This window comes from Coregonus lavaretus (genome assembly GCF_964263955.1).
Source record: "Coregonus lavaretus genome assembly, contig: HAP1_SCAFFOLD_106, whole genome shotgun sequence".
NCBI lineage: Eukaryota > Metazoa > Chordata > Actinopteri > Salmoniformes > Salmonidae > Coregonus > Coregonus lavaretus.
In genome coordinates this window covers 107,151-132,949 of record NW_028157840.1, presented here as the reverse complement: position 1 = coordinate 132,949, position 25,799 = coordinate 107,151, and the positions used below count along the sequence as shown (strand labels likewise).

General features: G+C 43.6%; 1 pseudogene across 1 annotated transcript; it reads left to right on the top strand.

Annotated features, from left to right (window-relative positions):
* The first annotated feature begins 255 nt into the window (after window positions 1-255).
* On the top strand, window positions 256-23,711 carry LOC311124852 (annotated as a pseudogene). Its single transcript has 5 exons — window positions 256-594; window positions 802-859; window positions 13,252-13,366; window positions 13,619-13,929; window positions 23,474-23,711. The product of its transcript is annotated as an uncharacterized misc_RNA (transcript).
* Window positions 23,712-25,799: the final 2,088 nt, after the last annotated feature.

Below are 25,799 nucleotides of genomic sequence, written 5' to 3'. Positions count from 1 at the left end.
TAAAGAAGAAGAAGAAGACAAAGAAGAAATCAGCCACTCGGTAGCTTGCTAGCCAACATAGCCGAAACATTGGAGCTCTTTAAACGCTTTCGGTGATTATTAGCCACTGTGTTTTAAACACATTTGTCGTCTAGCTAGTTACCTCCTTTTTCATTTCATTTTTCCGTTGTTAGTCATCTAGCTAGCTGGTTAAGTTAGTAGTAGCATTAGGCTAGTTGCTAATGCTAACTATCTAGCTAGCTAACATCCCCGACCATGAGCTCACTAAGCTACTCTCCTCCTGCTAAAGAAGAGGGGGTCTGCTGGACGGAGAAAGAGGCTCTAGTGAAAGAGGAGGAGGAAGAGGAGGATGTTACAATACAAAAACAAGTAGAGGGTGAGGCTGTTACCGTGAAAGAAGAAGAGAAAGACGTTACAGTGAAAGAAGAGGAAGACGCGTTCAGAGTGAAAGAGGAAGAGGATGTTACAGTGAAAGAGGAGGAAGACGCGTTCAGAGTGAAAGAGGAGGAAGATGTTACAGTGAAAGAAGAGGAAGATGTTACAGTGAAAGAAGAGGAAGACGCGTTCAGCGTGAAAGAGGAGGAGGATGTTACAGTGAAAGAAGAGGAAGACGCGTTCAGAGTGAAAGAGGAGGAGGATGTTACAGTGAAAGAAGAGGAAGACGCGTTCAGAGTGAAAGAGGAGGAGGATGTTACAGTGAAAGAAGAGGAAGACGCGTTCAGAGTGAAAGAGGAGGAGGATGTTACAGTGAAGGATGAGGAAGAGGAGAATGCCGTTTTTGGAGTGAAGGAGGAGGAGGAGGAGATGACTGTCACATTGGAGGAAGAAGAAGGAGAGACGGGAGATCTGATTAACACCAGTAAGTACCTTCTTAAAAACAGGGGCCCAAACTCGGCAATTGTTGAACTATATGTGTGGTTTAAAAGGGTATTTTACACTTGATTATATGTTGTTCTGTAGGAAGTGTTAAAGCTACAGAGGGGGTCCACCAACATAATGTCACCATATCATATTACAACCAACTCATGTCTGATTTCAAATTATGAAGAGGACAGAATTATTTTGAAAAATAAAACTCTCCACAGGTCATTGAATGTAAGCAATAAGGCATGAGAACCAGTGCTTGATTTGGACTGAAATAGGTGCCAGTACTCATTTTTGGGTGCCTGTCCTGTTTTTATATTTAGGAACTATTCGATACTTTTGAACTAATATTTTCTAAGAGGTGCAGGAACTCAAGCAGTAGAACATTTCAGGTGCCGGTCCTCAGTTCTGGCGAGCTCCTGCCCAAGTCAAGCACTGATGAGAACCAGTGGATTATTGTCAATTAACACAAATATGGGTTGTTTTTACGCATGACGCCAAGCAGAGCTCCGGGAAACAGCCCTAAAAGAGTGTGTTATTCCCAATAACATGGATTTGACTGCTTTATTTCTTTCATAAAATGGTTACAATATTAAAAACGTTATTTTAATGAATAAATTCATTTTATTTCATCCTTCTATGATTATCGGATAAAAACAACAACATTTGACTGGAGTAGATGTATTATCTGATAAAGAAACCATTAGGTCACAGGTACAATATTTAAATTCATATAAATAATTTTACACATTGTAGATTTGAGCCAATCAGAAGGAAAATAATAATGAACATAAATTAAGAATCATTCCAAAAGGTTCATAACTACAAAGATCATCTTGATCATCATTTCATGTTTAAGTGATAATACATTCAATTTATAATACATGAATACATTCAATATATACTGAAGTGGCACTCCTCCCCCAACCTCCCATCCCATTCCCCCAACCCCGCCCAGCCAACATGTCTCCTCCCCCAACCTCCCATCCCGCTCCCCCAACCCCGCCCAGCCAACATGTCTCCTCCCCCAACCTCCCATCCCGTTCCCCCAACCCCGCCCAGCCAACATGTCTCCTCCCCCAACCTCCCATTCCATTCCCCCAACCCCGCCCAGCCAACATGTCTCCTCCCCCAACCTCTCGTCCCGTTCCCCCAACCCCGCCCAGCCAACATGTCTCCTCCCCCAACCTCCCATCACATTCCCCCAACCCCGCCCAGCCAACATGTCTCCTCCCCCAACCTCTCGTCCCGTTCCCCCAACCCCGCCCAGCCAACATGTCTCCTCCCCCAACCTCCCATCACATTCCCCCAACCCCGCCCAGCCAACATGTCTCCTCCCCAACCTCCTATCCCGTTCAACCAACCCCACCCAGCCAACATTCCCTCCCTCCCTCCATCACACAGTTCTGCTCCCAGAATTCCCTCCCTCCCTCCCTCCATCACACAGTTCTGCTCCCAGAATTCCCTCCCTCCCCATCACACAGTTCTGCTCCCAGAATTCCCTCCTTCCTCCATCACACAGTTCTGCTCCCAGAATTCCCTCCTTCCTCCATCACACAGTTCTGCTCCCAGAATTCCCTCCCTCCCTCCATCACACAGTTCTGCTCCCAGAATTCCCTCCCTCCCTCCATCACACAGTTCTGCTCCCAGAATTCCCTCCCTCCCTCCATCACACAGTTCTGCTCCCTGAATTCCCTCCCTCCCTCCCTCCATTACACAGTTCTGCTCCCAGAATTCCCTCTCTCCCTCCATTACACAGTTCTGCTCCCAGAATTCCCTCCCTCCCCATCACACAGTTCTGCTCCCAGAATTCCCTCCTTCCTCCATCACACAGTTCTGCTCCCAGAATTCCCTCCTTCCTCCATCACACAGTTCTGCTCCCAGAATTCCCTCCTTCCTCCATCACACAGTTCTGCTCCCAGAATTCCCTCCCTCCCTCCATCACACAGTTCTGCTCCCAGAATTACCTCCCTCCCTCCCTCCATCACACAGTTCTGCTCCCTGAATTCCCTCCCTCCCTCCATCACACAGTTCTGCTCCCAGAATTCCCTCCCTCCCTCCATCACACAGTTCTGCTCCCAGAATTCCCTCCCTCCCTCCATCACACAGTTCTGCTCCCAGAATTCCCTTTCCCCTCCATGTCTCCCTCAGCTCCTCCCTCTACACAGGCATGCTCTGTACGCCTGTAGAAATAAATGGAAATAAAAAACATATCTAACTGATGGGAGGGGAAAGATGGACCGGTTGACTGAAGTGGGACTATATGTGTTCCAACAATGAGCTGCAGTTTAGGAATAATTAAAAAACATTGTTTTTTGTTGTTTAATTTAAGGTTAGTCATAAGGTTAACAGTGTGGTTAAGGGTTAGGTTTCAAATTAGATATTAAGAAGCGAAATTGTAGGAACAGGCAGGGTTTATGACTTTGTGGCTGTGGTAACTAATGTTACTGACGACCCTACTTTGCGAACTGCTAGTGGATTTAGAATTGGTCAGCCATGGCTTTAACCCCCCCCCCCCCCCCCCCCCCATATAGACAGGTTCCACACTGAAAATATGCAAAACCATTAGTTTATTTAAAGACAAAGAGCGTATTTTCATCAGAATCATGAAGCCTAGGCCTACTCACCAAACAGAGGTCGTGGTCTTAATTCATCCCCATGCAGTGTTCAATGTAGAATTGTTACTCCATTTAGAAAATTCCAAGGAACAGGCATATAAAAAGTCAATCGAACGTCTGTATATCAAAAAAGAAGACAGATTTTGGTTTGTAACCCTTCTTTCAACTCGCCAAATTGAGCCCCATTTCAAATTATCTTTAAGAATAACTGTTCTATTTTATTGTGTTTATGTTATAAAATAGGTGTCTTGACTGTGATGAGGGCCTCTGTGATGAGGGCCTCTGTGATGAGGGCCTCTGTGATGAGGGCCTCTGTGATGAGGGCCTCTGTGATGAGGGCCTCTGTGATAAGGGCCTCTGTGATGAGGGCCTCTGTGCCTCTGTGATGAGGGCCTCTGTGATGAGGGCCTCTGTGATGAGGGCCTCTGTGATGAGGGCCTCTGTGATGAGGGCCTCTTGTCTGCTAAATGAACAAAACAAGGCTATGCCATTGCACAGCCACAGGCTTCTACAGGCAAAGCACCACACTGCTGAGGCTACTACCTTTCTGAAGATTGTGTTCCACAATATTTTATTTTATTTCACCTTTATTTAACCAGGTAAGCCAGTTGAGAACAAGTTCTCATTTACAACTGCGACCTGGCCAAGATATAGCAAAGCAGTGTGATTTAAAAACAACAACACAGAGTTACATATGGGGTAAAACAAAACATAAAGTCAAAAATACAACAGAAAATATATATACAGAGTGTTCGAATGTAGTAAATTATGGAGGTAAGGCAATAAATAGGCCATACTGCAAAATAATTACAATTAGTGTTAACACTGGAATGATAGATGTGCAAGAGACGATGTGCAAATAGAGATACTGGGGTGCAAATGAGCAAAATAAATAACAATATGTGGATGAGGTAGTTGGGTGGGCTAATTTCAGATGGGCTGTGTACAGGTGCAGTATAACCAGTTGATATTACAGTTTCAATAAATTAATCCTTAAATGGCATTTGACTGAATATGAGGCCATTTAACAGTTAGGATTTGTTATCTGTAATGGTTATGATAAATGAGGCATTGTTGCCCACTGTTGGCATATACTGAACAAAAGTATAAATGCAAAATGCAACAATTTCAATGAATTTACTGAGTTACAGTTCATATAAGGAAATCAATACATTCAAATAAATTCATTAGGCCCTAATCTATGGATTTCACATGACTGGGCAGGGGCGCAGCCATGGGTGGACCTGGGAGGGCACTTGGGAGCCGGGAACTGCCAAACAGAATCAGTTTTCCCCACAAAAGGGCTTACTCATCAGTTTCATCAGCTGTCCGGGTGGTTGGTCTCAGACGATCCTGCAGGTGAAGAAGCCGGATGTGGAGGTCCTGGGCTGGCGTGGTTACATGTGGTTGTGAGGCCAGTTGAGTGGACTGCCAAATTCTCTAAAACGACGTTGGAGGCGGCTTATGGTAGAGAAATGAACATTCCATTTTCTGGGAGAACGGCAAGTTCATCTCAAGAACACCGTGTTCATCTCAGCCTATGCTGCCCTTCAGTCCCTTGACTTTTTGGCCTTGACAGAGACATGGATCACCCCAGAGAACACTGTTACTCCAGCTGCTCTTTCTTCATCTGACTATGTTTTCTCGTCTGAGAGTATCTGGTCGTCACGGTGGTGGTACAGGTCTACTCATTTCTCCTAACTGGAGACTTTCTATTTTCTCCCTGTCTCACCTGTCCATCACCTCATTTGAATTCCATGCTGTCGCTGTCACTTGTCCACTCAAGCTTAACGTTGATGTCATCTATCACCCACAAGGTGATCCTCTGTAGCTCAGCTGGTAGAGCACGGCGCTTGTAACGCTAAGGTAGTGGGTTCGATCCCCGGGACCACCCATACAGTCATACGTGCATACATTTAATTTTTTTGTGTAAGTCGCTTTGGATAAAAGCGTCTGCTAAATGGCATATTATATAAGGTGCCCTTGGAGAGTTCCTCAATGAGCTGGACACCTTGATAAGCTCATTTCCTGACGATGGCTCACCGCTCCTCGTACTTGGCGACTTCAACCTCCCGACGTCTTCAATTCTTTTTTTTCCAACTCTCCTTTTCCCAGTCCCCTCCAACTCACAAGGCAGGCAATATCCTTGACCTCATCTTTAATAGAGGCTGTTCTCCTACTAATCTCACTGCAACCCCTCTCCAGGTCTCTGATCACTTTTCTGTCTCCCTTTCCTCCAACCCTAACCATTCAGCCCCTACCCAGATGGTCATGTGCCATCACAATCTTCTCTCTCTCTCTCCCACTACTCTCTCCTCTTCTATCCTATCATCTCTCCCTTCTGCTAAATCCTTCTCCCTCCTGTCTCCTGATTCTGCCTCTTCGACCCTACTTTCCTCCCTTTCATCTAATGACTCGCACTGTCCCCTTTCCTCCCGGTGGGCTCGGCCCTCCCCTCCTGCTCCGTGTCTGAGTGACTCATTGCGAGCTTACAGAACAGGGTTGCGGCAGCTGAGTGAAAAGGGAGGAAAACTGAACTTCCGTAGTACCTATCATCCTTTCACTCCCTCCTCTCTACCTTCTCTTCCTCTGTATCCGCTGCGAAAGCCACTTTCTCCCATTCTAAATGTCTAGTTTCTGCCTCTAACCCTCGGAAACCCTTTCCCACCTTCTCCTCCCTCCTTAATCCTCCACCCCCTCCCCTTCCCTCTCTGCGGACAACTTTGTCAACCATTTTGAAAAGAATGTTGACGACATCTGCTCCTCATTCACTCACACTATTGAGTCCACTGGTCCCACTCATACAGAACTACCCTACGCCTTGACCTCTTTCTCCCCTCTCTCTCCAGATGACATCCTGTGACTAGTGAGGTCTGGCCGCCCGACAACCTGCCCGCTGGACCCCATCCCCTCCTCCCTTCTCCAGACCATCTCTGGAGACCTTCTCCCATTCCTCACTTCCCTCAACAACTCATCCCTGACCACTGGCTGTGTCCCCTCTGACTTCAAAATGTCCAGAGTCGCTCCCCTCCTCAAGAAACCAACCCTCGACTCATCTGACGTCAAAAACTACAGACCTGTATCCCTTCTTTCTTTTCTTTCCAAAACACTTGAGCTTGCTGTCTCTGATCAACTCTATCTCTCTCAGAACTATCTTATTGACCCTAACCAGTCAGGCTTCAAGACGGGTTACTCAACCGAGACTGCTCTTTTCTGTGTCACGGAGGCTCTCCGCACTGCCAAAGCTGACTCTGTCTCCTCTGTTGTCATCCTCCTAGATCTATGCGCTGCCTTCAACACCGTGAACCATCAGATCCTCCTCTCCACCCTCTCAGGGCTGATCCTCCTCTCCACCCTCTCAGGGCTGATCCTCCTCTCCACCCTCTCAGGGCTGATCCTCCTCTCCACCCTCTCAGGGCTGATCCTCCTCTCCACCCTCTCAGGGCTGATCCTCCTCTCCACCCTCTCAGGGCTGATCCTCCTCTCCACCCTCTCAGGGCTGATCCTCCTCTCCACCCTCTCAGGGCTGATCCTCCTCTCCACCCTCTCAGGGCTGATCCTCCTCTCCACCCTCTCAGAGCTGATCCTCCTCTCCACCCTCTCAGGGCTGATCCTCCTCTCCACCCTCTCAGGGCTGATCCTCCTCTCCACCCTCTCAGGGCTGATCCTCCTCTCCACCCTCTCAGGGCTGATCCTCCTCTCCACCCTCTCAGGGCTGATCCTCCTCTCCGGCGTCTCAGGCTCTGCACACTCTTGGATTGCATCCTACCTGGCAGGCCGCTCCTACCAGGTGACGTGGAGAGGATCTGTATCTGCATCACTGGTGTCCACTACTGGTGTCCCCCAGGGCTCGGTTCTAGGCCCTCTCCTCTTCTCTCTATACCCCAAGTCACTAGGCTCTGTCATATCCTCACATGGTCTCTCCTATCATTGATATGCGAATGACACTCAACTACTTTTCTCCTTCCCCCCTTCTGACACCCAGGTGGTGACACACATCTCTGCGTGCCTGGCAGATATCTCAGCTTGGATGTCCTCAAGCTCAACCTCAACAAGACGGAGCTGCTCTTCCTCCCGGGGAAGGCCTGCCCGCTCAAAGACCTTTCCATCATGGTTGACAACGCCACGGTGTCACCTTCCCAGAGTGCCAAGAACCTTGGCGTGACCCTGGACAACACCATGTCATTCTCTGCAAACATCAAAGCAGTGACTCGCTCCTGCAGATTCATGTTCTACAACATCCGTAGAGTATGACCCTACCTCACACAGGAAGCGGCGCAGGTCCTAATCCAGGCACTTGTCATCTCCCGTCTGGACTACTGCAACTTGCTGTTGGCTAGGTTCCTCGCTTGTGCCATCAAACCCCTGCAACTTATCCAGAATTCAGCAGCCCGCCTGGTTTTTCAACCTTCCCAAGTTCTCCCATGTCACCCCGCTCCTCCTCACACTCCACTGGCTTCCAGTTGAAGCTCGCATTCACTACAATACCATGGTGCCTACCTACGGAGCAGCAAGAGGAACTGCCCCTCCCTACCTTCAGGCTATGCTCAAACAGTTCACCCCAACCCGAGCACTCCGTTCTGCCACCTCAGGTCTCTTGGCCCTCCCACCCCTACGGGAGTGCAGCTCCTGCTCAGCCCAGTCAAAGCTATTCGCTGCTCTGGCACCCCAATGGTGGAACCAGCTTCCCCCTGAAACTAGGACAGCAGAGTCCCTGCCCATCTTCCCAAAACATCTGAAACCCTTCAAACAGTATCTTAAATAATCTTCCTCCTCCTGACCCCCACCCTTTCTAGCTCTGACTCTACTGAAGAAGGACTTTAACTTACTTTAAGGAAGAAGAAGAATGTAGTTCCTGCCTATGATCTGCGGTTGTCACTACTGTAAGTCTCTCTGGATAAGAGCGTCTGCTAAATGACTCACTACTGTAAGTCTCTCTGGATAAGAGCGTCTGCTAAATGACTCACTACTGTAAGTCTCTCAGGATAAGAGCGTCTGGTAAATGACTCACTACTGTAAGTCTCTCTGGATAAGAGCGTCTGCTAAATCACTCAAATGTAAATGTTAATCAAGGGGTCTGAATACTTTCAGAATGCACTGTGTGTAATATATATATATATATATATATATATACCTTCATATACAGTCCCAGTCAAAAGTTTTAGAACACCTGCTCATTCAAGGGTTTTTCTTTATTTTTACTATTTTCTATGTCATTTCATAGTGTTGTGTGAACCAGGTTAAAGGTTAGTAGATAAGGGATTCTGGGCGCCGCACAGTCTGAATACCAAGGATTCCATTATTGTCGAGGGAGATTACTGAGGTTGATCTTAGAATGATGGATGGACATGATATACTGACTTGGGGTTACAAGGTAATAACATCAAAGAAGGGAGTGCCCATTGAGGGTTGCCAGATGTTGTTGAAGAAACGTGTAACAGAGGGTATATAAACTGAGATATTTTCTTTGTTCAGTAGTTCGGAATAGCTAGAGGCGAAGCACGTGCCTTTTGTTAGAACGAACCATGGTACCTATTAAATATTTGAATGAACTCCCCAGCTAAGTGTTAATATTCTTGTATCCTTAATTACTTGATACCCGAGAAACTCATCATAACAATTGTAGAATAATAGTGAAGACATCAAAACTATGAAATAACACACATGGAATCATGTAGTAACCAAAAAAGTGTTAAACAAATCAAAATACATTTGAGATTCTTCAAATAGCCACCCTTTGCCTTGATGACAGCTTTGCACACAAAGAACTTTGAAAGTTTCTTCAAGTGCAGTCGCAAAAACCATCAAGCGCTATGATGAAACTGGCTCTCATGAGGACCGCCACAGGAATGGAAGACCCAGAGTTACCTCTGCTGCAGAGTAGAAGTCCATTAGAGTTACCAGCCTCAGAAATTGCAGCCCAAATAAATGCTTCACAGAGTTCAAGTAACAGACACATCTCAACATCAACTGTTCAGAGGAGACTGTGTGAATCAGGACTTCATGATCAGGTCTTCATGGTCGAATTGCTGCAAAGAAACCACTATTAAAGGACACCAATAAGAAGAAGAGACTTGCTTGGGCAAAGAAACACGAGCAATGGACATTAGACCGGTGGAAATGTGTCCTTTGGTCTGGAGTCCAAATTGGAGGTTTTTGGTTCCAACCGCCGTGTCTTTGTGAGAGTGATGGAGTGCTGCATCAGATGACCTGGCCTCCACAATCCCCCGACCTCAACCCAATAGAAATGGTTTGGGATGAGTTGGACCGCAGAGTGAAGGAAAAGCAGCCAACAAGTGCTCAGCATATGTGGGAACTCCTTCAAGACTGTTGGAAAAGCATTCCAGGTGAAGCTGGTTGAGAGAATACCAAGGGTGTGGAACGCTGTTATCAAGGCAAAGGGTGGCTATTTGAAGAATCTGACATATAAAATATATTTTGATTTGTTTAACACTTTTTTGGTTGCTACATGATTCCATGTGTTATTTCATAGTTTTGATGTCTTCACTATTATTCTACAATGTAGAAAATAGTAAAAATAAAGAAAAACCCTTGAATGAGTAGGTGTTCTAAAACTTTTGACCGTTAGTGAATACAGTACCAGTCAAAAGTTTGGACACCTACTCATTCCAAATTGCAGATACTGATAGTGAGGATTTGTTCAATCAGTCACTTGCATGAACACAGAAATTGGTTATTAGAAAAGCACAAACAGAACATTTTCCATCACAATTGTATCAGAGAGGAAGAAGTGAAGTGAGAGGTTTCACTCTCCTCAAAATATGCCCAATGCGTTTTTTATAGGCTTATTTTGGACCTGAGCTTGTCGCCTGCCTTCCCGCAATTGGGACGACTCCCATTGTTAGGGCGGAGACTTGAGCATCTTGTCATAACATACAGATCTCTGATAGTATTTTCTGTTGGGCATGGCATTGTACTGTTTGGAAAAAATGTAACCGTATGTTGACCGCTTAATGAGGGTCAGTTAGTTGGCATCAAAATTGATCGAAATGTGTATCCCTAGACAAAATATCTAAATGGCTCTAATAATCCTGTTCACATCAGAAGTCAGTCTACCTGAAGGCACTGATAAATGCAGAAAATTGCCTTTTCAAAATAAAACTTCTGCCACAGCGACCATGTTATTTTTGTGAGTTCAGACATAACGTTATGTGAAAACAACTTCTAAGACGCAAACATTTAGTTGTTCCTAACTCACTTCACTCGCCCTAAAGAGGGAGCTCGGCTGGTGCTGGCAGCTCAATTACACAGCTGGAATGCAGAATAAGGTGTTTACATGTCCTAATAATTCACTTAACCCCTTATGTACAATTCTAGTAACAAACCAACAATTGGCCACTAGCTGTCATTATAGCTATTTAAAGGGAGATTACTAATGAATAAATACAGTGGGGAGAACAAGTATTTCATACACTGCTGATTTTGCAGGTTTTCCTACTTACAAAGCATGTAGAGGTCTGTAATTTTTATCATAGGTACACTTCAACTGTGAGAGACGGAATCTTAAACAAAAATCCAGAAAATCTCATTTGTATGATTTTTAAGTAATTAATTTGCATTTTATTGCATGACATAAGTATTTGATCACCTACCAACCAGTAAGAATTCCGGCTCTCACAGACCTGTTAGTTTTTCTTCAAGAAGCCCTCCTGTTCTCCACTCATTACCTGTATTAACTGCACCTGTTTGAACTCGTTACCTGTATAAAAGACACCTGTCCACACACTCAATCAAACAGACTCCAACCTCTCCACAATGGCCAAGACCAGAGAGTTGTGTAAGGACATCAGGGATAAAATTGTAGACCTGCACAAGGCTGGGATGGGCTACAGGACAATAGGCAAGCAGCTTGGTGAGAAGGCAACAACTGTTGGCGCAATTATTAGAAAATGGAAGAAGTTCAAGATGACGGTCAATCACCCTCTGTCTGGGGCTCCATGCAAGATCTCACTTCGTGGGGCATCAATGATCATGAGGAAGGTGAGGGATCAGCCCAGAACTACACGGCAGGACCTGGTCAATGACCTGAAGAGAGCTGGGACCACAGTCACAAAGAAAAGCATTAGTAACACACTACGCCATCATGGATTAAAATCCTGCAGCGCACGCAAGGTCCCCCTGCTTAAGCCAGCGCATGTCCAGGCCCGTCTGAAGTTTGCCAATGACCATCTGGATGATCCAGAGGAGGAATGGGAGAAGGTCATGTGGTCTGATGAGACAAAAATAGAGCTTTTTGGTCTAAACTCCACTCGCTGTGTTTGGAGGAAGAAGAAGGATGAGTACAACCCCAAGAACAACATCCCAACCATGAAGCATGGAGGTGGAAACATCATTCTTTGGGGATGCTTTTCTGCAAAGGGGACAGGACGACTGCACCGTATTGAGGGGAGGATGGGTGGGGCCATGTATCGCGAGATCTTGGCCAACAACCTCCTTCCCTCAGTAAGAGCATTGAAGATGGGTCGTGGCTGGGTCTTCCAGCATGACAACGACCCGAAACACACAGCCAGGACACACACAACTGCACCACATATCACACTTTCACAAAATGCTTGAAGACATGGCTAAAGGTCAATCAGATTTGTGAACATGGTCCCTAGCTGTGTGTTGCCGCTTTCCATGTCTGTTGTCTGTAACTTGTGAGGTGTGGAAACATTTTGTTGCTTTTATGAATTTTGTCTTGCTGCTTTTTGTTCTATGTTGCTCGGTCTGTATGCTACGTCTTGCTTGTCCTATGTTGCTATGTCTGTATTCTATGTCTTGTTCTATGTTGTTATTGTCTATATTGTAATTGTTTTTAATAACCTGCCCAGGGACTGCGGTTGAAAATTAGCCGGCTGGCTAAAACCGGCACTTTTACTGAAACGTTGATTAATGTGCACTGTCCCTGTAAAAAATAAACTCAAACTCAAACTAAGGAGTGGCTCAGTAAGAAGCATCTCAAGGTCCTGGAGTGGCCTAGCCAGTCTCCAGACCTGAACCCAATAGAAAATCTTTGGAGGGAGCTGAAAGTCCATATTGCCCAGCAACAGACCCGAAACCTGAAGGATCTGGAGAAGGTCTGTATGGAGGAGTGGGCCAAAATCCCTGCTGCAGTGTGTGCAAACCTGGTCAAGACCTACAGGAAACGTATGATCTCTGTAATTGCAAACAAAGGTTTCTGGACCAAATATTAAGTTCTGCTTTTCTGATGTATCAAATACTTATGTCATGCAATAAAATGCAAATTAATTGCTTAAAAATCATACAATGTGATTTTCTGGATTTTTGTTTTAGATTCCGTCTCTCACAGTAGAAGTGTACCTATGATAAAAAATTACAGACCTCTACATGCTTTGTAAGTAGGAAAACCTGCAAAATTGGCAGTGTATCAAATACTTGTTCTCCCCACTGTACATATTTTCTATACATTTCTATTGAATAATAAATCACCAGAATAAGTTCTATACAAATCAAATGCTAGACTAGGAGTGTGGGGTAATCATTTTGAGATGCTTTTTTCCAGTGGAGGTTAGTTGATGACTTGCCTGGCAGGGCTGTGGGATAATTCAAATGGAACTGTTAACAGCCATTACCCAGGTAGTATTGTGAATAACTAACAGCTATTAACCAATCGCCATCCAGGATCCAAATGTACGGTTTTATAATGAGGGATCTAGTCTAGATTACTCCTAATAGGAAGACAGTTTTATCATGTGGAGGTTTCATTCAGGTCTCTCTGTTTAACTAAATACTCTGTCTTTGGCAGGAGAGAGACCAGACTCTCACTCTGACAGCAGTAAGAGTCCTTCAGGGGAACCAGACCCAGAGACTCCCAAACCAGTGAGACGCCACCACTGCTCCCAGTGTAATATGAGTTTTAAGTGGTCATGGAACCTAAAAGAGCATGAGAGGAAACACACAGGAGAAAAGCCTTTCCAATGCTCCCAGTGTGAAAAGACGTTTTCGAGATCACAGAACCTAAAAATACATCAGAGGACACATACAGGGGAGAAACCTTTTCTCTGCTCCCAGTGTGGAAAGTGTTTTACCCAGTTATGGAGCCTGAACAAACATAATAGAATACACACAGGAGAAAAGCCTTACCACTGTTCCCACTGTGGAAAGAATTTTAGGTTGTTAGATAAGCTGAAGGAACACGAGAGGACTCACACAGGGGAGAAACCTTACCATTGCTCCATGTGTGGAAAGAGTTTTACCCAGTTGGCTAACCTAAAAGAGCATGTAAAGAAACACACTGCAGAAAAGCTTTTCCAATGTTCCCAGTGTGGAAAGAGATTTTCACAATCACAGGAACTAAAATCACACGAGAGGACACACACAGGGGAGAAACTTCACCACTGCGCCCAGTGTGGAAAGAGTTTTACGCAGTTAGGGAGCCTGAACAAACATAAGAGAATACACTCTGGAGAGAAGCCTTACCCCTGTGCACATTGTGGAAAGAGATTTTCACGCTCACAGGACCTAAAATCACACGAGAGGACACACACAGGGGAGAAACCTTACCATTGCTCCCTGTGTGGAAATGATTTTACCCATTTAGGGAGCCTGAACAAACATAAGAATAGAATACACTCTGGAGTGAAGCCTTACCCATGTTCCCATTGCCTAATGAATTTCAGGTTGTTAAATAACCTCAAGGAGCATGAGAGGACACACACATCTTACCACGGTCCCCGTGGAAAGGAGTTGACCAATTTAGGGAACATATAAGATGGACACACAGGTGCCAATTTAGGGAACATCATGCGAGGACACACAGGGGCCAAATCATGCAATTTCTCCCAGTGTGGAAAGAGTTTAAACCCAGTTAGGAAACCTAAAAAAAAGGCACGTGGACATACACACAAACAGGGAAGGATAAAGCTCACAGTTTGGAAAGAGTTTTAGTCAGGGAACCTAATTGTGGAAAGACATTTTCCCAGACAGAGGACTTGAAATCACATGACAGAATAGAGAGGCTGTGTTCTGACTGATGTTTGACTGTTATTTTATGCCACATTAAATCATATTGTTTAGATGAAATCTTACTCAAGAATAGAATAGGCTATTTTAGTTATTTCCTCTGGAGACATTATGTCTAAAATCAGATTACAATTTTAAAATATGTATTTTGTTTTGATTCTACACTTTGATATATTGGATAAAAGTATGAACCTTTTTTAGATGTTATTATATGATTTGGATATTTTTAAAATGTAAATTGTTAATTGGATGAATATTGTGTGTATTTCTTAATTCTAACCTTGAAACCTCATGAAATTTAGTTGTTTGTTTTCATTGAGTTAATTTGTGTACTAGTCTCCAAGCTAAAGCTGTAATGCACATGTGATGATGATCTGATAAATTGTTAACATGAAAAACATTCACTACCTCATGAATGTTCCCATCAGTATTATTCCACCATGTCGGAGAAAACACCGGTGCTGATTTGTAAAACACATTTGATTTAATGCAAAAATGTTATCTGAATAAAAATAAAATGAGTATTTTTTTAAAACTGTGTTAGCCACTAATGGACATTCATTATATATATATATATCTATATCTATGTACTTACAGAAATGAGCTCTTCTGATTGGGTGAATGGATGGCTGGAAGGTAGATGACACAAAGTGTCAGTCAGAACACAAGGAGAGGGTTTTGAGAGCCTTTGACCTTTATATTTTAATCAGTTTGCTTCTTTAGTCATTTTCTAGTGCCTTCAGATGGTATTCATACCCCTTGACTTATTCCACAATTTGGTTGTTACAACCTGTATTCAAAATAAATTAAATTATTTGTACATGTTTTTAGAAGTTTTGCTAATTTTAATTTAAGGTGACAGTGACACTATTCAATACCGCCTTGCACACACTTGTCTATATCTAGCTGGTCTAGGGTGTAATCATTAGTCCATCAGTCGCAAACGAGAATCTTTCAACAGAATCATCGGAATGAACACACCCCTGATCACCCGCACACACAGTTCCCTTTCATAGCAGCCACATACAAACAGCATGATCACTTTGCTCATGGTATAGGTCCTTCTCACATCTATGCGTTCTCTTCCTCTCACCTCTTCCCTTACCTTGTGGACTTCAATGCACAACACATCAGCTGTATGTGACCAGGCGGAAAAACCTTTCCAAGCCAAACCGCTACACAGCCTACATCGTTGTCCCCATATTAGCTAAAGTAACGTCCTAGTCAACATAGCTAATAGAACTAATGCGTTAGTAAACCTGCTACAATCATGCAGTAACATTACAGTGTATACTCAGTAAGCAGTTTAGCAGATAATCCAGTGCTTTATGGTTATGGGTTCAGCTGTATAGGATAATCCAGTGCTTTATGGTTATGGGTTCAGCTGTATAGGATAATCCAGTGCTTTATGGTTATGGGTTCAGCTGTATAGGATAATCCAGTGCTTTATGGTTATGGGTTCAGCTGTATAGGATAATCCAGTGCTTTATGGTTATGGGTTCAGCTGTATAGGATAATCCAGTGCTTAATGGTTATGGTTCAGCTTTATAGGATAATCCAGTGCTTTATGGTTATGGGTTCCGCTGTATAGGATAATCCAGTGCTTTATGGTTATGGTTCAGCTGTATAGGATAATCCAGTGCTTTATGGTTATGGGTTCAGCTGTATAGGATAATCCAGTGCTTTATGGTTATGGGTTCAGCTGTATAGGATAATCCAGTGCTTTATGGTTATGGTTCAGCTGTATAGGATAATCCAGTGCTTAATGGTTATGGGTTCAGCTGTATAGGATAATCCAGTGCTTTATGGTTATGGGTTCAGCTGTATAGGATAATCCAGTGCTTTATGGTTATGGTTCAGCTGTATAGGATAATCCAGTGCTTTATGGTTATGGGTTCAGCTGTATAGGATAATCCAGTGCTTTATGGTTATGGGTTCAGCTGTATAGGATAATCCAGTGCTTTATGGTTATGGGTTCAGCTGTATAGGATAACCCAGTGCTTTATGGTTATGGGTTCAGCTGTATAGGATAATCCAGTGCTTAATGGTTATGGTTCAGCTTTATAGGATAATCCAGTGCTTTATGGTTATGGGTTCCGCTGTATAGGATAACCCAGTGCTTTATGGTTATGGGTTCAGCTGTATAGGATAATCCAGTGCTTAATGGTTATGGTTCAGCTTTATAGGATAATCCAGTGCTTTATGGTTATGGGTTCCGCTGTATAGGATAATCCAGTGCTTTATGGTTATGGTTCAGCTGTATAGGATAATCCAGTGCTTTATGGTTATGGGTTCAGCTGTATAGGATAATCCAGTGCTTTATGGTTATGGGTTCAGCTGTATAGGATAATCCAGTGCTTTATGGTTATGGTTCAGCTGTATAGGATAATCCAGTGCTTAATGGTTATGGGTTCAGCTGTATAGGATAATCCAGTGCTTTATGGTTACGGTTCAGCTTTATAGGATAATCCAGTGCTTTATGGTTATGGGTTCAGCTGTATAGGATAATCCAGTGCTTTATGGTTATGGGTTCAGCTGTATAGGATAATCCAGTGCTTTATGGTTATGGGTTCAGCTGTATAGGATAATCCAGTGCTTTATGGTTATGGGTTCAGCTGTATAGGATAATCCAGTGCTTTATGGTTATGGGTTCAGCTGTATAGGATAATCCAGTGCTTTATGGTTATGGGTTCAGCTGTATAGGATAATCCAGTGCTTAATGGTTATGGTTCAGCTTTATAGGATAATCCAGTGCTTTATGGTTATGGGTTCCGCTGTATAGGATAATCCAGTGCTTTATGGTTATGGTTCAGCTGTATAGGATAATCCAGTGCTTTATGGTTATGGGTTCAGCTGTATAGGATAATCCAGTGCTTTATGGTTATGGGTTCAGCTGTATAGGATAATCCAGTGCTTTATGGTTATGGTTCAGCTGTATAGGATAATCCAGTGCTTAATGGTTATGGGTTCAGCTGTATAGGATAATCCAGTGCTTTATGGTTATGGGTTCAGCTGTATAGGATAATCCAGTGCTTTATGGTTATGGTTCAGCTGTATAGGATAATCCAGTGCTTTATGGTTATGTGTTCAGCTGTATAGGATAATCCAGTGCTTTATGGTTATGGGTTCAGCTGTATAGGATAATCCAGTGCTTTATGGGTTCAGCTGTATAGGATAATCCAGTGCTTTATGGTTATGGGTTCAGCTGTATAGGATAATCCAGTGCTTAATGGTTATGGGTTCAGCTGTATAGGATAATCCAGTGCTTTATGGTTACGGTTCAGCTTTATAGGATAATCCAGTGCTTTATGGTTATGGGTTCAGCTGTATAGGATAAATGGGTTCAGCTGTATAGGATAATCCAGTGCTTTATGGTTATGGGTTCAGCTGTATAGGATAATCCAGTGCTTTATGGTTATGGGTTAAACTGTATAGGATAATCCAGTGCTTTATGGGTTCAGCTGTATAGGATAATCCAGTGCTTTATGGTTATGGGTTCAGCTGTATAGGATAATCCAGTGCTTTATGGTTACGGTTCAGCTTTATAGGATAATCCAGTGCTTTATGGTTATGGGTTCAGCTGTATAGGATAACCCAGTGCTTTATGGTTATGGGTTTAGCTGTATAGGATAATCCAGTGCTTTATGGTTATGGGTTCCGCTGTATAGGATAATCCAATGCTTTATGGTTATGGGTTCAGCTGTATAGGATAATCCAGTGCTTTATGGTTATGGGTTCAGCTGTATAGGATAATCCAGTGCTTTATGGTTATGGTTCAGCTGTATAGGATAATCCAGTGCTGTATGGTTATGGGTTCAGCTGTATAGGATAATCCAGTGCTTTATGGTTATGGGTTCAGCTGTATAGGATAATCCAGTGCTTTATGGTTATGGGTTCAGCTGTATAGGATAATCCAATGCTTTATGGTTATGGGTTCAGCTTTGTAGGATAATCCAGTGCTTTATGGTTATGGGTTCAGCTGTATAGGATAATCCAGTGCTTTATGGTTATGGGTTCAGCTTTGTAGGATAATCCAGTGCTTTATGGTTATGGGTTCAGCTGTATAGGATAATCCAGTGCTTTATGGTTATGGTTCAGCTGTATAGGATAATCCATTATGGTTATGGGTTCAGCTGTATAGGATAATCCAGTGCTTTATGGTTACGGTTCAGCTTTATAGGATAATCCAGGACTTTATGGTTATGGGTTCAGGACACTCAGCTAAGGCAGTAGAATGTCACAACACACTTTGGAGACATTTACAGTATATGAGTGATTATGTGTCATAAAGGCAAAAAACACATGTTGGCATTATTTGGTTTTATAAGATAAAGCAATTCACACATTGAGGAAGTAGGTTTTCAGCAATAGAATCTGGATCCCCCAATTCTCTGTATACGTTTTCAGGAGGCAAAAAATATCAATCAAACAACTATAAAAAAATTCTGGACTCCAGTCCACATCCGTTGTTCCACAGAACTAAAAAGCCCAATCACACAGAATTGTCATATCTGGCCCTCACATGGTATTTGATACAGGTGAAAGCCATTCCTAAGCTCACAGAGTGGCTCCACATTCATTATTGGGACTAGGTCCCAATCTACAGGCCTTCATGTCAATCAATCAATCACATGTATTTAAAAAAGCCCTTTTTACATCAGCAGATGTCACAAAGTGCTTATACAGAAACCCAGCCCAAAAAAAAAAAAAAAAACATCAAGCAATGCAGATGTAGAAGCACTGTGGCTAGGAAAAACTCCCTAGAAAGGCAGAAACCTAGGAAGAAACCTAGAGAGGGACCAGGCTCTGAGGGGGCGGCCAGTCCCCTTCTGGCTGTGTCGGGTGGAGATTATAACAGTACATGGCCATTAAGGCCAGATCCTTCTTCAAGATGTTCAAACTGTACTGTACTGTAGTGTCCATCCACCTGGTAAAGAGGAGTTTACCATCTCTGATCCACCTCAGTAGTACTGTAGTGTCCATCCACCTGGTAAAGAAGAGGTTACCATCTCTGATCCACCTCAGTAGTACTGTAGTGTCCATCCACCTGGTAAAGAGGTTACCATCTCTGATCCACCTCAGTAGTACTGTAGTGTCCATCCACCAGGTAAAGAAGAGGTTACCATCTCTGATCCACCTCAGTAGTACTGTAGTGTCCATCCACCTGGTAAAGAGGTTACCATCTCTGATCCACCTCAGTAGTACTGTAGTGTCCATCCACCTGGTAAAGAGGAGTTTACCATCTCTGATCCACCTCAGTAGTACTGTAGTGTCCATCCACCTGGTAAAGAAGAGGTTACCATCTCTGATCCACCTCAGTAGTACTGTAGTGTCCATCCACCTGGTAAAGAGGAGGTTACCATCTCTGATCCACCTCAGTAGTACTGTAGTGTCCATCCACCTGGTAAAGAGGTTACCATCTCTGATCCACCTCAGTAGTACTGTAGTGTCCATCCACCTGGTAAAGAGGAGTTTACCATCTCTGATCCACCTCAGTAGTACTGTAGTGTCCATCCACCTGGTAAAGAAGAGGTTACCATCTCTGATCCACCTCAGTAGTACTGTAGTGTCCATCCACCTGGTAAAGAGGAGGTTACCATCTCTGATCCACCTCAGTGTGGGTGGGTGGTTGGTTGGTTTGGCTCATATTCTTGACTGAAATAAAAACCGATTTAGGAATTAGTTCTACATTGTAAAAATGCTGCAAAATGAGAATCCTTCATTTCACTAAATGAACTTACCCCTTCCCTGTTTATCTCAGTGGAGGTGGGGGTGTGAATGGGGGGACAACGTTATAGCCTGTTTATCTCAGTGGAGGTGGAGGTGGAGGTGTGAAGGGGTTAACAACGTTATAGCCTGTTTATCTCAGTGGAGGTGGAGGTGGAGGTGTGAATGGGGGGACAACGTTATAGCCTGTTTATCTCAGTGGAGGTGGAGGTGGAGGTGTGAATGGGGGGACAACGTTATAGCCTGTTTATCTCAGTGGAGGTGGAGGTGGGGGTGTGAAGGGGTTAACAACGTTATAGCCTGTTTATCTCAGTGGAGGTGGAGGTGGAGGTGTGAATGGGGGGACAACGTTATAGCCTGTTTATCTCAGTGGAGGTGGAGGTGTGAAGGGGTTAACAACGTTATAGCCTGTTTATCACCAAATGTGTATATTTTCATTTACAATTGTATTCATCAATGAAATAAATAATAACAGCACATCCAATAGAGTTATTGGAGACTAGACGACTCCCGTATCATAATAAATAATAACAGCACATCCAATAGAGTTATTGGAGACTAGACGACTCCCGTATCGTATCAACATAGTAAATACTAGCTGGGGACTTTACAGTTTAGGCAATCAACACAGAAAATAAATATGCCTTGGATGTTACTGTTATCCACACAGTAAATGTTTTCCAATGAACCAAATAGCCAACATCGACATAATATCACAATTATAAAGTCGCCTTTACGATTCCTCCACAATATTCCATCCAGTTCATCATAATAAGAAAACTGTCTGGACCAGATCATCTCTTGCATCAGCGCTGCTCTTCAAACGTTTACATTTTACATTTACGTCATTTAGCAGACGCTCTTATCCAGAGCCACTTACAGGAGCAATTAGGGTTAAGTGCCTTGCTCAAGGGGCACGTCGGCAGATTTTTCACCTAGTCGGCTCGGGGGGATTAGAACCAGCGACCTTTCGGTTACTGGCACAACGCGCTTAACCACTAAGCTACCTGCCGCCCCAAAGTCTCGTCTAACGCTTGTTTCTTGGTGAACGATTTACTTTCCATATTTCTTCATGCACAATACAAACAAAAAAACATAATGGGTGATTGGGCGGGGGGTTCGCACATTGTAGTCGCTGGTTCTAATCCCCGAGCCGAGCCGGTGAAAAATTTGCCGACGTGCCCTTGAGCAAGGCACTTAACCCTAATTGCTCCTGTAAGTCGCTATTGGTTTAGTTTCTAACCAAGCACACTGGTTGTTCATTCTGTTGGCATAGTTTCTAGCCAAGCACACTGGTTGTTCATTCTGTTGGTATAGTTTCTAGCCAAACACACTGGTTGTTCATTCTGTTGGTATAGTTTCTAGCCAAACACACTGGTTGATCAATTGATAATGATGATAAAACAGGTCCCAGTTGATATTGATGGTAAAACTAACTCAAAAAGGGCACTAAAATGATCAGGGTGAAATAAACGGTAAATCCAAAGGTATAAATCCAGAAGTGAAAAGGTATAAATAATTCTAGACCCATCTTAACTTAACCCCTTATGTACCATTCTAGCCCCATCTTAACTTAACCCCTTATGTACCATTCTAGCCCCATCTTAACTTGTACCATTCTAGCCCCATCTTAACTTAACCCTTTATGTACCATTCTAGCCCCATCTTAACGTAACCCCTTATGTACCATTCTAGCCCCATCTTAACTTAACCCCTTATGTACCATTCTAGCCCCATCTTAACTTAACCCCTTATTTACAATTCTAGCCCCATTATGTACCATTCTAGCCCCATCTTAACTTAACCCCTTATGTACCATTCTAGCCACATCTCAACTTAACCCCTTATGTACCACTCTAGCTCCATCTTAACTTAACCCCTTATGTACCATTCTAGCTCCATCTTAACTTAACCCCTTATGTACCATTCTAGCTCCATCTTAACTTAACCCCTTATGTACCATTCTAGCTCCATCTTAACTTAACCCCTTATGTACCATTCTAGCTCCATCTTAACTTAACCCCTTATGTACCATTCTAGTCCCATCTTAACTTAACCCCTTATGTACCATTCTAGTCCCATCTTAACTTAACCCCTTATGTACCATTCTAGCCCCATCTTAACTTAACCCCTTATGTACCATTCTAGTAGCAAACCAACAATTGGCCACTAGGTGTCATTATAGTAATTAAAGCGATTCCATATAAATATATAAACATGTTCCATATATTTATATTCAGTAGTAAATCACCTAAATAAGTTCTATACATATTTTATTTTACATACAAACCAAATGCTAGGCTGGAAGCATGGGGTGATAATGTCTAGATGATTCTTTCTAGTGGAGATTAGTTTATGAATTGCCTGGCAGGGCTGTGGGACAGTGGATGTGTAGGAATGATTCAAATGGAACAGTTAACAGGCATTACCCGGGATTAACGTGAATAACTAACAGCTATCAACCAATCAGAATCCAGGATCCACATTTTGTTAAATAATGAGGGATCTAGTCTGGATTCAACCTCATAGGAAAACAGTTTTATCATGGAGGTGTCATTCAGGTCTCTCTGTTTAACTAAATACTCTGTTTTGTCTTTGGCAGGAGAGAGACCAGACTCTCCCTCTGAGAGCGGGAAGAGTCCTTCAGGGGAACCAGACCCAGAGACGTCCAAACCAGCGATGCCACACCACTGCTCCCAGTGTAATATGGGTTTTAAGTGGTTATGGAAGCTAAAAGAACATGAAAGGAAACACACAGGAGAAAAGCCCTTCCACTGCTCCCAGTGTGGAAAGAGATTCTCACGATCACATGACCTAAAATCACATGAGAGGACACACACAGGGGAAAAACCACACAATTGCTCCCAGTGTGGAAAGCTTTTTTCCCATTTAGGGAACCTGAACAAACATAAGAGAATACACTCTGGAGAGAAGCCTTACTCCTGTTCCCATTGTGGAAAGAATTTTAGGTTGTCAGATAACCTGAAGTCGCATGAGAGGACACACACAGGGGAGAAACCTTATCATTGCTCCCTGTGTGGAAAGGATTTTACCAAGTTAGGGAACCTGAAAGATCATGAGAAGAAACACACAGGAGAAAAGCCTTACCACTGCTCCAAGTGTGGAAAGAGATTTTCAACATCATCTGACCTAATAAAGCATGAGCGGACACATACAGGGGAGAAATCTTACCATTGCTCACAGTGTGGAGTTAGTTTTTTACGATCACATGACCTAAAATCACATGAGAGGACACACACAGGGGAAAAACCACACAGTTGCTCCCAGTGTGGAAAGTGTTTTTTGCAGTTAGGGAACCTTAACAAACATAAGAAAATACACTCTGGAGAGAAGCCTTACCCCTGTTCCCATTGTGGAAAATTCTTTAGGTTGGTAGATAACATGAAGGCGCATGAGAGGACGCACACAGGGGAGAAACGTTACCATTGCACCCTGTGTGGAAAGAGATATGCACGATCATATGACCTAAAATCACATAAAAGGACCCACACATGAGGAAAAAACCACACAATTACACACACAGGGGAAAAACCACACAATTGCTCCCAGTGTGGAAATAATTTTACCCAGTTAGACAAGCTGTTGCCATTGTGGAAATATATTTTCAGGATCACATTACCTACATTCACATCAAATCAAGATTTATTTATACAGCACATTTCAATCAATGTGCTTTACAGAAGAAGAAAAAATGAACAAAAAATAAAAATGAAAATGAAATATTTACACAACAAACATAAGATAAAAAACTAAAGAATAACTAAAGAAAAGGAAGGACTAAAAAGCTCCCTGAGGAAAAGCAAAGCTAAAATGGTGTGTCTTAAAATCTCTTTTAAATATGTCCACAGTTTCGTTCCCCCTCAGGTTCTCTGGCAGGCTATTCCAGAGGCTGGGAGGCATAGTAACTAAAGGCTCCCTCTCCATGCCTCTTGGTCCTGGGCTTTGGGATAGTTAAAAAGGCCAGTGCCAGAGGACCTGAGGGACCTACTGGGTACATAACTCAAAAGCATTTCTGACGTGTATTGGGGTGCACAATCGTGGATTGATTTAAAAACCAATAGAATAATCTTTAAATTAATTCTAAAACTCACAGGCAGCCAGTGAGACCTTAAATCCGGTGTAATGTACAGTGGGGAAAACAAGTATTTAGTCAGCCACCAATTGTGCAAGTTCTCCCACTTAAAAAGATGAGAGAGGCCTGTAATTTTCATCATAGGTACACGTCAACTATGACAGACAAATTGAAAAAAAAATCCAGAAAATCACATTGTAGGATTTTTAATGAATTTATTTGCAAATTATGGTGGAAAATAAGTATTTGGTCACCTACAAACAAGCAAGATTTATGGCTCTCACAGACCTGTAACTTCTTCTTTAAGAGGCTCCTCTGTCCTCCACTCGTTACCTGTATTAATGGCACCTGTTTGAACTTATCAGTATAAAAGACACCTGTCCACAACCTCAAACAGTCACACTCCAAACTCCACTATGGCCAAGACCAAAGAGCTGTCAAAGGACACCAGAAACAAAATTGTAGACCTGCACCAGGCTGGGAAGACTGAATCTGCAATAGGTAAGCAGCTTGGTTTGAAGAAATCAACTGTGGGAGCAATTATTAGGAAATGGAAGACATACAAGACCACTGATAATCTCCCTCGATCTGGGGCTCCACGCAAGATCTCACCCCGTGGGGTCAAATTGATCACAAGAACGGTGAGCGAAAATCCCAGTACCACACGGGGGGACCTAGTGAATGACCTGCAGAGAGCTGGGACCAAAGTAACAAAGCCTACCATCAGTAACACACTACGCCGCCAGGGACTCAAATCCTGCAGTGCCAGACGTGTCCCCCTGCTTAAACCAGTACATGTCCAGGCCCGTCTGAAGTTTGCTAGAGTGCATTTGGATGATCCAGAAGAGGATTGGGAGAATGTCATATGGTCAGATGAAACCAAAATATAACTTTTTGCCATCTGGATCTTGTTTTATTAATAGTGAAATCAGACCTTCCTGCTGAGTACCTGTCAGACTACCATTTCTATAGGAGTTAAAACAAGCTAATAAAGGAGCTTTGAGTATATAAAAAGGCTTGATATACCTCTACCGGTATGCCATCAAGCCCTGGTGCCATCTAGCCCTGGTGCCATCAAGCCCTGGTGCCATCTAGCCCTGGTGCCATCAAGCCCTGGTGCCATCAAGCCCTGGTGCCATCAAGCCCTGGTGCCATCAAGCCCTGTGCCATCAAGCCCTGGTGCCATCTAGCCCTGGTGCCATCAAGCCCTGGTGCCATCAAGCCCTGGTGCCATCAAGCCCTGTGCCATCAAGCCCTGGTGCCATCTAGCCCTGGTGCCATCTAGCCCTGGTGCCATCAAGCCCTGGTGCCATCTAGCCCTGGTGCCATCTAGCCCTGTGCCATCAAGCCCTGGTGCCATCAAGCCCTGGTGCCATCAAGCCCTGGTGCCATCAAGCCCTGGTGCCATCAAGCCCTGGTGCCATCTAGCCCTGGTGCCATCAAGCCCTGGTGCCATCAAGCCCTGGTGCCATCAAGCCCTGGTGCCATCAAGCCCTGGGGTTTTGCCAGAC